The 13075-nt window shown below is 44.4% G+C and overlaps 1 protein-coding gene across 2 annotated transcripts in view; it reads right to left on the bottom strand.

Annotated features, from left to right (window-relative positions):
• The window catches only part of LOC127051008 (NACHT, LRR and PYD domains-containing protein 3-like), a 572024-nt gene that overhangs the window by 63055 nt on the left and 495894 nt on the right, over positions 1-13075 (bottom strand). The window contains exon 1 of one of the 2 annotated variants that reach the window (XM_050952783.1): positions 2716-3005. The exons of the other annotated variant lie outside the window; for it this stretch is intronic. The gene's annotated coding sequence lies outside the window, so the exon portion shown is untranslated. Of the gene's footprint in view, positions 1-2715; positions 3006-13075 lie in introns of those variants that run through there. 2 annotated transcript variants of the gene reach the window in all.

Raw genomic sequence — 13075 nt, 5'->3', positions numbered from 1 at the left:
ATAACCCCAACTATACATACAATATGATGGGGGCTAATTTAGCTACGAGTCAGGAAAAAGATCTTGGCATCATCGTGGATAGTTCTCTGAAGATGTCCACGCAATGTGCAGAGGCAGTCAAAAAAGCAAACAAGATGTTAGGAATCATTAAAAAGAGGATAGAGAATAAGACATTGAATATATTATTGCCCTTATATAAATCCATGGTACGCCCACATCTTGAATACTGTGTACAGATGTGGTCTCCTCACCTCAAAAAAGATATTCTAGCACTAGAAAAGGGCAACTAAAATGATTAGGAGTTTGGAGAGGGTCCCATATGAGGAAAGATTAAAGAGGCTAGGCCTCTTCAGCTTGGAAAAGAGGAGACTAAGGGGGGATATGATAGAGGTATATAAAATCATGAGTGATGTGGAGAAAGTGGATAAGGAAAAGTTATTTACTTATTCCCATAATACAAGAACTAGGGGTCACCAAATGAAATTAATAGGTAGCAGGTTTAAAACAAATAAAAGGAAGTTCTTCTTCACACAGCGCACAGTCAACTTGTGGAACTCCTTACCTGAGGAGGTTGTGAAGGCTGGGACTATAACAATGTTTAAAAGGGAACTGGATAAATTCATGGTGGCTAAGTCCATAAATGGCTATTAGCCAGGAGGGGTAAAGAACGGTGTCCCTAGCCTCTGTTCATCAGAGGATGGAGATGGATGGCAGGAGAGAGATCACTCGATCATTGCCAGTTAGCTCCACTCCCTCTGGGGCACCTGGCATTGGCCACCGTCAGTAGACAGATACTGAGCTAGATGGACCTTTGGTCTGACCTGGTATGGCCTTTCTTATGACCAATAATTTCACTTTTATGTGGGGTAAAACCTCAGTTCCTTACTTCTTTCTGTGCTGGGAAAATGTCTCTTAATTCAAATATCAGAAAAGTTGCTGCCAAGAACTACATAGGCCTGATTCATTGCTCCATGGCTATGCTGGGGTCACCACACTGTTCTCAATGCAGTTGCGCCAGTGTAAAAATAGCGTGGGAAGTGGAGAATCAGGTCCAATATGTTTATTTCAATCATTAAGTGCAGTGAGGCTTCCACTGACAGCTGTTCTAAAAACAAACTACGATAATACACCTCTATCCCGATATAACGCAACCCGATATAACATGAACTCGGATATAATGCGGTAAAGCAGAGCTCTGGGGGGAGGGGGCTGTGCCCTGCAGCAGATCAAAGCAAGTTCAACATAACATGATTTCACCTATAATGCGGTAAGATTTTTGGCTCCCAAGGACAGCGTTATATTGGGATAGGGGTGTATTGGCTATCCGTTACATTAAGTTGTTAGACAAAACTAGTTCAAAGACTTTCTGTATTTAGAGGTCAGTATTCTGGAAATATGGATCTTGCTTTCTTTAATTAAAGAAGTTGATGTAAAACGCACAGATTTTTTTTCTAAATCTTTCAATTACATTTCCTGCAGCTAGGGAGAAGCTCACGGGTCTTGTATTTTGTTTCAGCCTCTACCCTCATTTGTTATCACCAATCAGGCTGCGTATAAACTGGAAAGTGAACACTGTACTGGAAGCAGAAGTGATTCGTGTCCCAGTACGAGTACTAAGAGCAAAGCACTGTATTTATATGCAACAGTAGCCTATGGTAATCAGACATGAAGGATGGAAAATGTAATTATACAAATTAGAAAATTTCATAAGTTAAGGCTCCTACAGTGACTTTATCAGGACTATTCTAATAGCACACACAGTATTATAAAACAGCCTCTGAAGTAGCTGTGCTGTTGCTGCAATACCAGATGCACAATGAGTTTCAAAGACTTTTTTTCAATATAATGTAGATTGGGGTAGGCATCCTGCGGTACACAAGCTGATTTTCAGTGGCACTCACACTGCCCAGGTCCTGGCCACCAGTCTGCGGGGGGATAGCTCTGCATTTTAATTTAATTTTAAGTGAAGCTTCTTAAACATTTTAAAAACCTTATTTACTTTACATACGCTAGTTTAGTTATATATTATAGACTTATAGAAAGAGACCTTCTAAAAACTTTAAAATGTATTACTGGCACACAAAACCTTAAATTAGAGTGAATAAATGAAGACTGGGCACACCACTTCTGAAAGGTTGCCAACCCCTGATGTAGATGGAAAACAGGGAGTTAAATGGGTGAGGAGGGTATAATAAAGAATGGCCTTTTATCAAGCTGTGGAGAATATCAAGGACTATTTCCCCTGCCCTCCTCATGACTGCTTCCCCTCCAGATCTGAAAGTCTGAGCTCTGTGGAAGGGCCTCCTTGGGAGTGGGGCAAAAACAGAAGGATGGTGTGCATCAAGTACAGCTTTCTACTTCCCCTCTAGGGCCGGGATCCTCAGAGCCAATCTCCTCTCCCCTTGCAGGCACAGACGGGAGCACTTGGCCGCTGTCTTTGCCCTGACCCAGCCAATTTCATTTACTGTCAGAGATCTTTCAAGAGGTTCCGAAATCAAAGCACACGCCACGGTTCTTGCTGCAAGTTTTCATAAGACACAAGTCACAGAAAAACGTGACTGACCGTGGGAACAAACACTCTTTGTACCGATAAGGGAGCTGAGAACTCACTACGTGTTCATTTTCTATCTGCACAGATGACTCTGGCTTTCTTCATAGAACTTGATTATTGCAATATGACATAACTCAATAAAATATTATGTATTGTGAACTCACCCTGAGGCACCGAAGAGAGCGTGTTTAGGCTGAATTTGAGAACTTTTTTCATGCTAAAATGGGGGAAACACTGTACACCGCAATCCGGTGAGATTAAAAGCACTTTCTCTTTCTACATCCGGGCTACGCATTTTCTCTTTAAAATCAGCCCTCCCCCTTTCCCAGTGAAAAAAAGGTGTTCTTAAACTGGCATTAAGGTTTCAAATACGCATTAATCCATAATAGCAGAACACCAGCGCTAACCCATTGCAGAGACTATGAAGACCCAAGCCACACACCGCTCCCGCACCGCCCCACACGCACCATAGGAATTTACGTACCCAGTGGTGCAAGTGGGCCCCGTCCGCCCCGCCCCCATGTGACGTGTGGCCGGTGCGGGGCAGCGCACAGACACACACCCCCAGCCCGCCTCCCCCGGAGCTGCCGCGGCTCCGCGCCCACGGTGGAGCAGGGAGCGCGGCGCCCGCCGGAACGAGCTGCTGCTGCTGCTGCTGCTGTTCTGCCCCTTTCCCCCAGCCCCACACGCAGGCGTGGCAGCTCCCGTGGAGGTGGGCGGGGTCAGGGGTTCTGCTCCTTTCCCCGCCGGGAGGGGCAGGGCCAGGGGGAAAGGAGCGGAACAGCAACACCTTCCTCCCGCTGCCATAGCGCTCCCAGCCCCGCCCCCACCTAACGTAGGGAGGGGAAGAGAGTGGCGGGTCCTGGGCTGCGAGGGGAGGGTGGAGTCACGTGCCCCCTAGCTGGTGTGCCCGCCCCCTCCCGTTCCGGTTAGAACTTTTGTTTACCTGCACCACTACGTGTGTCATCCATCCACACACCAGGGGCGGCTCCAGGCCCCAGCACGCCAAGCATGTGCTTGGGGCGGCATACCGCGGGGGGCGCTCTGCTGGTCCCCGGGAGGGCGGCAGGCAGGGCTCCGGGGAACCTCCAGGACCGGTGACCAGCAGAGCGCACCCCGCGGCATGCCATCGTGCTTGGGGCAGCGAAATGTCTGCAGCCCACGCACACGCACAGTGTGCCTCCTAGTCAGTGCCCTCCAACTTCCTTTCTGTCCACAACAGCAAAACTGACAGGCTGCATCTTATACCAGGGATACACACATTGATGGATGCTAGAAAGAGCTATCAATTAACAGCCCACCTACCTGTAAACTTGGGGGGAATAGCTTAGTGGTTTGAGCATTGGCCTGCTAAATCCAGCTGTGAGTTCAATTCTTGAGGGGACCACTTACGGAACAGGGGTAAAAAAACAAACTAAAAAAACTGTCGGGGTTAGATTAGATGATTTCCTGAGGTCCCTTCCAACCCTGATATTCTTTGCCAGACACTGACAACTGTACAGCCAATTCAACCCTTTACTGTCTGTTGGGGGCAGTGGCTCCCTGGAACTGTGGCAATATTCAGTCACCTTCAGTTTACAGTCAGGTTTTGAATGCTCTGCTAGATTGAACAGTGGGTTACTGTTTAATTAATTTTATACTGGCCTGGACTTGGGTTAGAACACACACATGAAACTAGATTATTCAAGTTTTCCTATTTTTAACTCTCATTGGGCCAGAAACCCTCTACTTGAACTCACCAGCCCTCCATAAACAAATTGAAGATTATTCCAACACCCCCCATGGGGGTATATACCCCCCTGAATTTCCCCAATACCCCCCCTTTTTTGTGAACTAGTTACATGCCAATTTAGTGATTGTTTGGAAATCTGAATTGAAATTGAAACATTAATACACACTTTAAAAGCATATACCGTGTATAAGATATGTGTGTCTGAAAAAGTATAGTAGATTTGAAAAGTATGAACATACACTAGCTTCCTTATACAGCTGTTGTTTTTTATGAGAATGTCAGTGCATTTATTTTGGTGATGTTGGCCAACCTAATAATTTCACATTATGATTTGTAAGCAAAGTCAAAATAAGCTCTCCATGACAGCTAGTGATGAGCTGGGGGAAAGGCTTCACGATCAGATAGTATTTACATTTACATCTAATCTACCTAGGTATCCAGCAAACAGCTGTGTTGCCCAAGTGATAGATTTTGGCTGGGGTTGGGTTACAAATCATTTGAATGTGGGGGCGGGGCAGAATGAACTGTTGTTCTTATTGTATGAGTAAAGAGCAGAAGAACTGTACTTAACCTGTACTGATTGTGGGAATCAAGAGGGAGGGTGGGGACAGGTGTTTTGCTTGATGGTCTGTCTGAGTCACAAGTACTATTTGACCTGCTCCTCTGCACTGTTTGAAGACAGAGCTGATTAGGCTCCATAGATAGTCTTTTGTTTTGTTAAGTGATCACTACAGCTGAACTCACTGATAATCAGGTCTAAGTGTTTAGTCCTGCTGCGGGGACAGTGTTCCTGTGGGTACAGTGTTTTTGTGTAAGAGATGGCCCAGACTGCACTAGCAGTGACGTTTCCCTACTAAGAGATCAGCTGAAATCACTGAGAGCTGGATGGAACTTCAAAAGACCAACTCACAGAGGTCACAATGGCAAGTGGCAGCAGAAGGTAACGGCGCAGGGCCATTGGCAACAGAGCGATGGAGTGAATGGTGGCACAACAAACAGTGGCCAGAGCAAACAGTGAGCAGTTGGAGGAACAAGCAAGGTGCCTTCTTGTCACCTACCTGGGAGGTGTACTCACGTGAGAACACCTCTGAACTCTAAGTCTCCGCTGACCAAGTCGGGTGAGGTGGAGGGAAAAACGAGGGGCACGTTAAATAAACATTTGTTTGTTGGACTATATTTCAGTGACTTTGCTCCAAGATGCTAGATTTGTGACTGGGAATGGAAATTTATATAAATGTCTTTCCTAGTAGGCCAAGATTTTTAAAATGCATTATTTGCCAAGGTTGTTATCTCACATCATTGCTATCTTGAGAGCTCATTATGTTGGGGAGTTTCTGCACTAAACATTATTTTTTATTATAATTAATTTTTACATAAGAATGGTCATACTGGATCCTGTTTCCCGACAATGGTCGAGGCCAGGCCCTTCAGAGGGAATGAACAGAACAGGTAATCAAGTGATCCATCCTCTGTTGCCCATTCCCAACTTCTGGCAACAGGCTAGGAACACTCAGAGCGTGGTATTGCATCCCTCCCCATCTTGGCTAATAACCACTGATGGACATATTCTCCAGGAATTTATCTGGTTCTTTTTTTAATCCTGTTATAGTTTTAGTCTTCACTCCATCCTCTGGCAAAGAGTTCCATGGGTTGACTTTATGTTGTGTGAAGAAGTACTTCCTTTTGTTTTTTTTAAAACCTGATGTCTATTAATTTCATTGGGTGACTGCTAGTTCTTGTGTTATTTGAAGGATTAAATAACATTTCCTTATTCATTTTCTTCACACCAGTCAAGATTTTATAGCCCCCCTGTCATAATCCCCCCTTAGTCATCTCTTTTCTAAACTGAAAATTCCCAGTCATTTTAACCTCTCCTCCTGTTTCATACCCCTAATCATTTTAATTGCCCATCTCTGTAACTTTTCCAATTCCAATATATCTTTTTTGGGATAGGGTGACCAGATCTGCACACAGTATTCAAGGTGTGCACATACCATGGATTTATATAGAGGCAATATGATATTTTCTGTCTTATTATCTATCCCTTTCTTAATGATTCCCAACATTCCGTTTGCTTTGTTGATTGCCGCTGCACATTGAGTGGATATTTTCTGAGAACCATCCACAATGACTCCAACATCTCTTTCTTGAGTGTTAACAGCTAATTTAGACCCCATCATTTTGTATGTAAAATTGAGATGATGTTTTTCAGTGTGCATTTGTCATAAATCGATAAGTAAGAGTTAATAGAACAGAAGTACTTCATCTCTCTTTTGCCTGTAAAGGGTTAACAAGATCAGTAAGCCTGGCTGTCACCTGACCAGAGGACCAATCAAGGGGCAGGATACTTTCAAATTTTAAGGGAGGGAAGTTTTTGTGTGTGCTGTTAGATTTTGGCTGTTGTTTGCTCTGGGGGCTCAGAGGGACCAGACGTGCAACCAGGTTTCTCTCCAATCTCTCTGATACAGTTTCTTATATGTTCAGAATAGTGAGTACTAGGTAGATAAAGCGAGTTAGGCTTATGTTTGTTTTCTTTATTTGCAAATGTGTATTTGGCTGGAAGGAGTTCAAATGTGTATTTTGCTGAAAGGATTTTAATTTGTACTTGTATACTTAAGCTGGGAGGGTATTCCCAGTGTCTATAGCTGAAAGACCCTGTAACATATTACATCTTAAATTTACAAAGATAATTTTTACTGTTTTTCTTTCTTTAATTAAAAGCTTTTCTTGTTTAAGAACCTGATTGTTTTTTTTATTCTGGTGAGACCCCAGGGGATGGAGTCTGGATTCACCAGGGAATTGGTGGGGAGAAAGGTTATTTCCTCTCTGTGTTAGGATTGCTTTCTCTCTCTGGGAGGGGGAGAGAGAAGGAGGGGGAAAGGTGAATTTTCCTCTCTGTTTTAAGATTCAAGGAGTTTGAATCACAGTGATCTTCCAGGATAACCCAGGGAGAGGAAGCCTGGGAGAGGCAACGGTGAGGGAAAGGTGTGTTAAGATCCAGAGGGACTAGGTCTTGGGGGTCCCTGGGCAAGGTTTGGGGGGGACCAGAGTGTACCTGGCACTGGAATTCCTGGTTGGTGGCAGCACTACAAGTACTAAGCTGGTAATTGAGCTTAGAGGAATTCATGCTGGTACCCCATCTTTTGGATGCTAAGGTTCAGAGTGGGGAGTTATACCATGACAGCATTACATTGCATTTATTAACATTTAATTTCATCTGCAGTTTTGTGAGATCCCTTTGTAACTCTTCGCAGTCTGCTTTGGACTTACCTATCTTCAATAGTTTTGTATCGTCTGCAAATGTTGCCACCTCACTGTTTACCCATTTTTCCAGATCACTTATGAATATGTTGAACAGTAATGGTCCCAGTACCGACCCCAAGTATACCACTATTTATCTCTCTCCATTCTGAAAACTGATAATTTATTCCTACCCTTTGTATCCCATCTTTTAACCAGTTACTGATCCATGAGAGGACTTCTCTCTTATCCCATGATGGCTTACTTTTCAAAAGACAGTTTAAATTAAATACATTTGTCTTTAAATTATATTTTTTAGACTGCGCACCTGGTGCACCTCTTGCAAAAAAGCTTACGAAGAAGGAAAGCTTTCCAATGCTATAACTGGTAAAAGTGGAGGAGCTTGGTTTGTCAGACCGATCAGCAAAGCCAATGCTGACAAACTACGTGAAAAGGCAGCAAAACACCAGGTCTCTGGACTGCATCAACATGCAGAAAGCCTTATAAGCCCACTTTCAAAGCCAATTTTAGAAGTGCATAATGAGGTATGAGGACACCCCAGAAAAACCTTAAGAAGAAGCCTTAGCCGAGAGAACAGAACAGTTAGTCTCAACACCTTAGAGCAGACAGAAGCAGCATAAGAACGTAGGAACAGCCATACTTGGTCAGACCAAAGGTCCATCTAGCCCAGTATCCTGTCTTCTGACAGTGGCCAATGCCAGGTGCCCCAGAGGAAATGACCAGAATAGGTAATCATCAAGTAATCCATTGCCCATTCCCAGCTTCTGACAATCAAACACTAGGGACACCATCCCTGCCCATCCCTGCTAACAGCCATTAATGGACCATCCTCCATGAATTTATCTAGTTATTTTTTGAACCCTGTTAAAGTCTTGGCCTTCACACAATCCTCTGGCAAGAAGTTCCACAGGTTGACTGTGTGTTATATGAAGAAGTATTTCCTTTTGTTTGTTTTAAACCTGCTGCCTATTCATTTCATTTGGTGACCCCTAGTTCTTGTGTTATGGGAAGGAGTAAAGAACTCTCTTATTTACTTTATCTATACCAGTCATGATTTTATAGAGCTCTATCATATCTCCCCTTAGTTATCTCTTTTCCAAGCTGAAAATCCCACTCTTATTAATATCTCCTCATATGGCAGCCGTTCCATGTCCCTAATCATTATTGTTGCCCTTTTCTGAATTTTTTCCAATGTCAATATATCTTTTTTGAGATGAGGAGACCACATCTGCATGCAAATGACAGAGAACAATCATAGAATGGTAGGACTGGAAGGAACCTCAATTATAGGTGCGAGAACTAGAGGTGTTGGGGGTGTTACAGCAACCAGGTTTCAGCTGGGGCTCTGCTGCTGGGGCCCCATGTCCGGGTCCCAGCTGCCAGCCCCATGCCTGGGTCCCGGGTGCCACTCCTCCCCCTGGGTCCTGGCTGCTGGCTTTGTGCCCATCCCCAGGTTGGGGGTACAGATGGACAGTGGTAAGAGGGCTGGCTTTCAGCACCTACTCCCCCATTGGGATGAGGGATAGCTCAGTGGTTTGAGCTTTGGCCCCCTAAACCTAGGGTTGTGAGTTCAATCCTAGAGGGGGCCACTTAGGGATCTAGGGCAAAAATCAGTACTTGGTCCTGCTAGTAAAGGCAGGGGGCTGGACTTGATGACTTTTCAAGGTCCTTTCCAGTTCTAGGAGACTGGTATATCTCCAATTATTAATTAATTATTTTTTTTAATATTAAAAGTGTTCCCATGCTACTCACCTCGAGAGGTCATTTAGTCCAGTCCCCTACACTTAAGGTTGGACGAAGTATTATCTAAACCATCTCTGACAGGTTTGTCCAACCTGCTCTTAAAAATCTTCAGTGATGGAGATTCCACAACCTCCTTCGGCAATATATTCCAGTAGTTAACTAATCTGACAGGAACTTTTTCCTAATGTTCAACCTAAACCGCCCTTGCTGCCATAAGTGCATTGCTTCTTGTCCAATTCTCAAAGGTTAAGGAGGACAATATTTCTCCCTTCTCCATGGAAGAAACTAGTTTCCACTCTATTTGCCAACATTGGCACAGTAAGCCCCCTACACACCCAAGTATGGGTCCTTTCCCCAACCAGCTGCTAAATCTTGCATATGTGGAGACATTTCTCCCACCAAAACTGTCACCTGCACCTCAATTGCCTTAAAAATATTGTTACTCTCTCAAATGGGGAGAGGAACTCCAACATATGGGAGAGGAAAAAAGCCTCTAAATTTATACAAGAGAAGCATCCATGCCTTGCAGTGCCCCCAGATTCTGTAAGAGTTAGTAGAGACCAAAATATTATGGAGGCAGGAAGAGAGGAGCCTGCAATGGGGGTGGGTGGAGATTGTAAGGCTGGGTTGAACAGGGGAAGGAAAAGACCTCAGAAGTGTATGTGGGAATCTGAAGGGATAAACCTTAATTTTGGGGGGGAAGGTGAAGAAAAGAGGACATTCAAGTTGAAGCAAAAGAGAAGAACCCCACAAGATTGAAAGGCTAAAAAAATTAGAAGACACCTGAGAAGGTGAAGAGAAAGAGACTCCATGATATCTTCAATGGAAGACATAAGGCTAAAATGGAGTAAGGAAATCAAGGGAGACCTCCAAGGAAGAGCACTGAAAGTGGGGAAAGACCCTAAAGGAAAGAGGGGGCAGCCCTGGGAAGTAATGTGGGGACAGAGGAAAATTAATAAAGATAAAGGGGGGCAAGAGAGAAAGAATTAATGAAGTATAGAAGAAGTCTCTAGGGACAAGCCAGAAAGAGAGGACAAAGGAAAAGATGGAGGGAGAGTTTTTGGGGGGGATGTCAGGAAAAAGAAAAGGGCTAAACTGCAGAGTAAACACAGACATGCAAAAGACTGAAGGAAAAAAGAGACTGGCAAAGAGAACAAAAGAGGGAAGAAAATATCTGAGCAAAGAGTAAAACAAAAGAATAATTAAAAATGGGGGAGACAGAATGGCACATAGTTAATTTGTTTATTATTTTGTAGTAAGTCTGATGCCAAAACATTGCAGTTAGATACACACTCACTGTATGTTGCCAAATGTTAAAAATCATGAGTCAGGCCTCAGAGTCTTAAACTGACCATAGTCATGTGACTGTCTTAAAAATCATGAGGTTTTTTTTTTTAAATGATACACTAAATTCCTTTTATTTGGCTTCTGGTTTTTCAGATTTTAGGGTTCATACTCTCAGGCTGTCTCTGTAACCACAAGAGTAGAAACTTAGCTTCTTCTTTTTTTAATGGAAGATCTTACTTTGTCACATGACTCTGGGAGCTAGGACTTTACAAAAAACATCAAATATCAAGAGATTTGTGATAAAACTGCAATGTGGCAACATTGTATATGTTACAACATGATGCTCTAGGGTAATGGGTCTCTGAGGTCTGACTGAGAATGGTAGAGGGCATTTGAGTCCATCATTCCTGAGATTAGCGGCAGGAATAACCAGATTTTTCTTTTTAACAAAATGTTAAGTGTAAAATAAAGCATTTTCAATCCTGATTTAACTGTAATCTGAATGAAAACTTAATCATGGAGCTGCTTACGCCTCTCCACACATTACCCCATCAACTCAAGCTGATGCTGGGTTTTAGAAAACAGTTGTGTATGCATCTCTTGACAAATAATCATATATATTTGAAAGTCTTATGGTTTTAATGCACTTCTATATTAATATGTAATTTGACACATATTATCCACAAGTTATCCTAGTGCAGAACTCCACACGAACACCAGGAATGCTCTGATTATTCTAATTGCATAGAATTTGGAGCTGGGACATGGCTGGAGGTGGGTAGTGAGCGTGATGGGCCCAGCTCTGCGTGTGGTTTGGACTGTGTAACAAAGAGAGTGTGCAGCCCTCCAGTAAACTGCTGCCTGGAGCAGCATAGGGCAGGAGACAGCAAAGGAGAAACTTCCAACACATTAATGGCTTCTACAGTCCCAACCAATGGGATGGGAAGGAGAGGTAATTGCAGAGGGAAGCCACCAGTTGCAACCCTGTTGAGCATTTACATCATTGGTTCCCAAATTAGGGGGGTGCTCCCCACCTCGGGAGATAATGCTGCCCGCTTCTTATTTACAATGTCACTAGAAAATGAGAATAGGCATTCATATGAATCATTGAATCATAGAATATCAGGGTTGGAAGGGACCTCAGGAGGTCATCTAGTCCAAACCCCTGCTCAAAGCAGGACCAAACCCCAACTAAATAATCCCAGCAAGGGCTTTGTCAAGCCTGACTTTAAAAACCTCCAAGGAAGGAGATTCCACCACCTCCCTAGGTAACCCATTCCAGTGCTTCACCACCCTCCTAGTGAAAAAGTTTTTCCTAATATTCAACCTAACCTTCCCCGCTGCAACTTGAGACCATTACTCCTTGTTCTATCATCAGGTACCACTGAGAACAGTCTAGATCCATCCTCTTTGGACCCCCCTTTCAGGTAGTTGAAAGCAGCTATCAAATCCCTCCTCATTCTTCTCTTCTGCAGACTGAACAATCCCAGTTCCCTCAGCCTCTCCTCGTAGGTCATGTGCTCCAGCCCCCTAAACATTTTTGTTCCCCTCCACTGGACTCTTTCGAATTTTTCCACATCCTTCTTGTAGTGTGGGACCCAAAACTGGACACAGTACTCCAGATGAGGCCTCACCAATGCTGAATAGAGGGGGAGGATCATGTCCCTCGATCTGCTGGCAATGCTCCTACTTATACATCCCAAAATACTGAAGGGCACACTGTTGACTCAAATCCAGCTTCTCATCCACTCTAACCCCTAGGTCTTTTTCTGCAGAACTGCTGCCTAGCCACTCAGTCCCTAGCCTGTAGCAGTACATGGGATTCTTCCATCCTAAGTGCAGGACTCCTACTATAATCTATTTAAATAATTGAAATTAAACAAAATGATATTCAAGAAGTGTGTTTCCTGCTGAACTAATTGAAATCATCAGCTGAGCACCTAGAAGCCCTGAGAACACCAGTCTGAGATAGGGATCGGCTTCTGGCTCCCTGCTGCAGAGCTGGAAACTCTGGAAGCCCCAACTCCCTACCTGTAAGGCTCCTGGCTCAGTTACTGTTCCCAGGGCCGCTAGGTTCCCGATTCCCTGGTAACACCCACCCACTATTTCCACCTCACCTCAGTATAAGGCTACTGCCAGTCATCGTCTAGCCCCACGCCCTGGGGCAGACTGCAGTATAAGCCTACTCATCACTGGCAAGGTTGGGTTTGGACCTGCTGCCTTGGCCTACCCCTGGGCTGCCCTCTGCAACCCCCAGTACCTGTTGGCCTTGTGCTAGGCCACAGCCTGGGACTTTCCAGGCAGGAGCTGCCCACCTCCTCTGCCTTTCCCCAGCCCTGCTCCCCTCAGGTACCCTGTCTCTACCTCCCTGCAGCCAGGCCCTTCTCTCTCTACAGGCAGAGGGAGACTGCCTGGGCTTCTGGCTCACAGCCTCTTATAGGGGCCAGCTGGGCCTGACTGGGACATGGCCACAGCTAGGCCTGCTTTCTCCCAATCAGTCC

The sequence above is a fragment of the Gopherus flavomarginatus genome, chromosome 5, assembly GCF_025201925.1.
Source record: "Gopherus flavomarginatus isolate rGopFla2 chromosome 5, rGopFla2.mat.asm, whole genome shotgun sequence".
NCBI lineage: Eukaryota > Metazoa > Chordata > Testudines > Testudinidae > Gopherus > Gopherus flavomarginatus.
The sequence above is the reverse complement of the archived record's forward strand: the minus strand, read 5'-3'. Positions and strand labels throughout refer to the sequence as shown.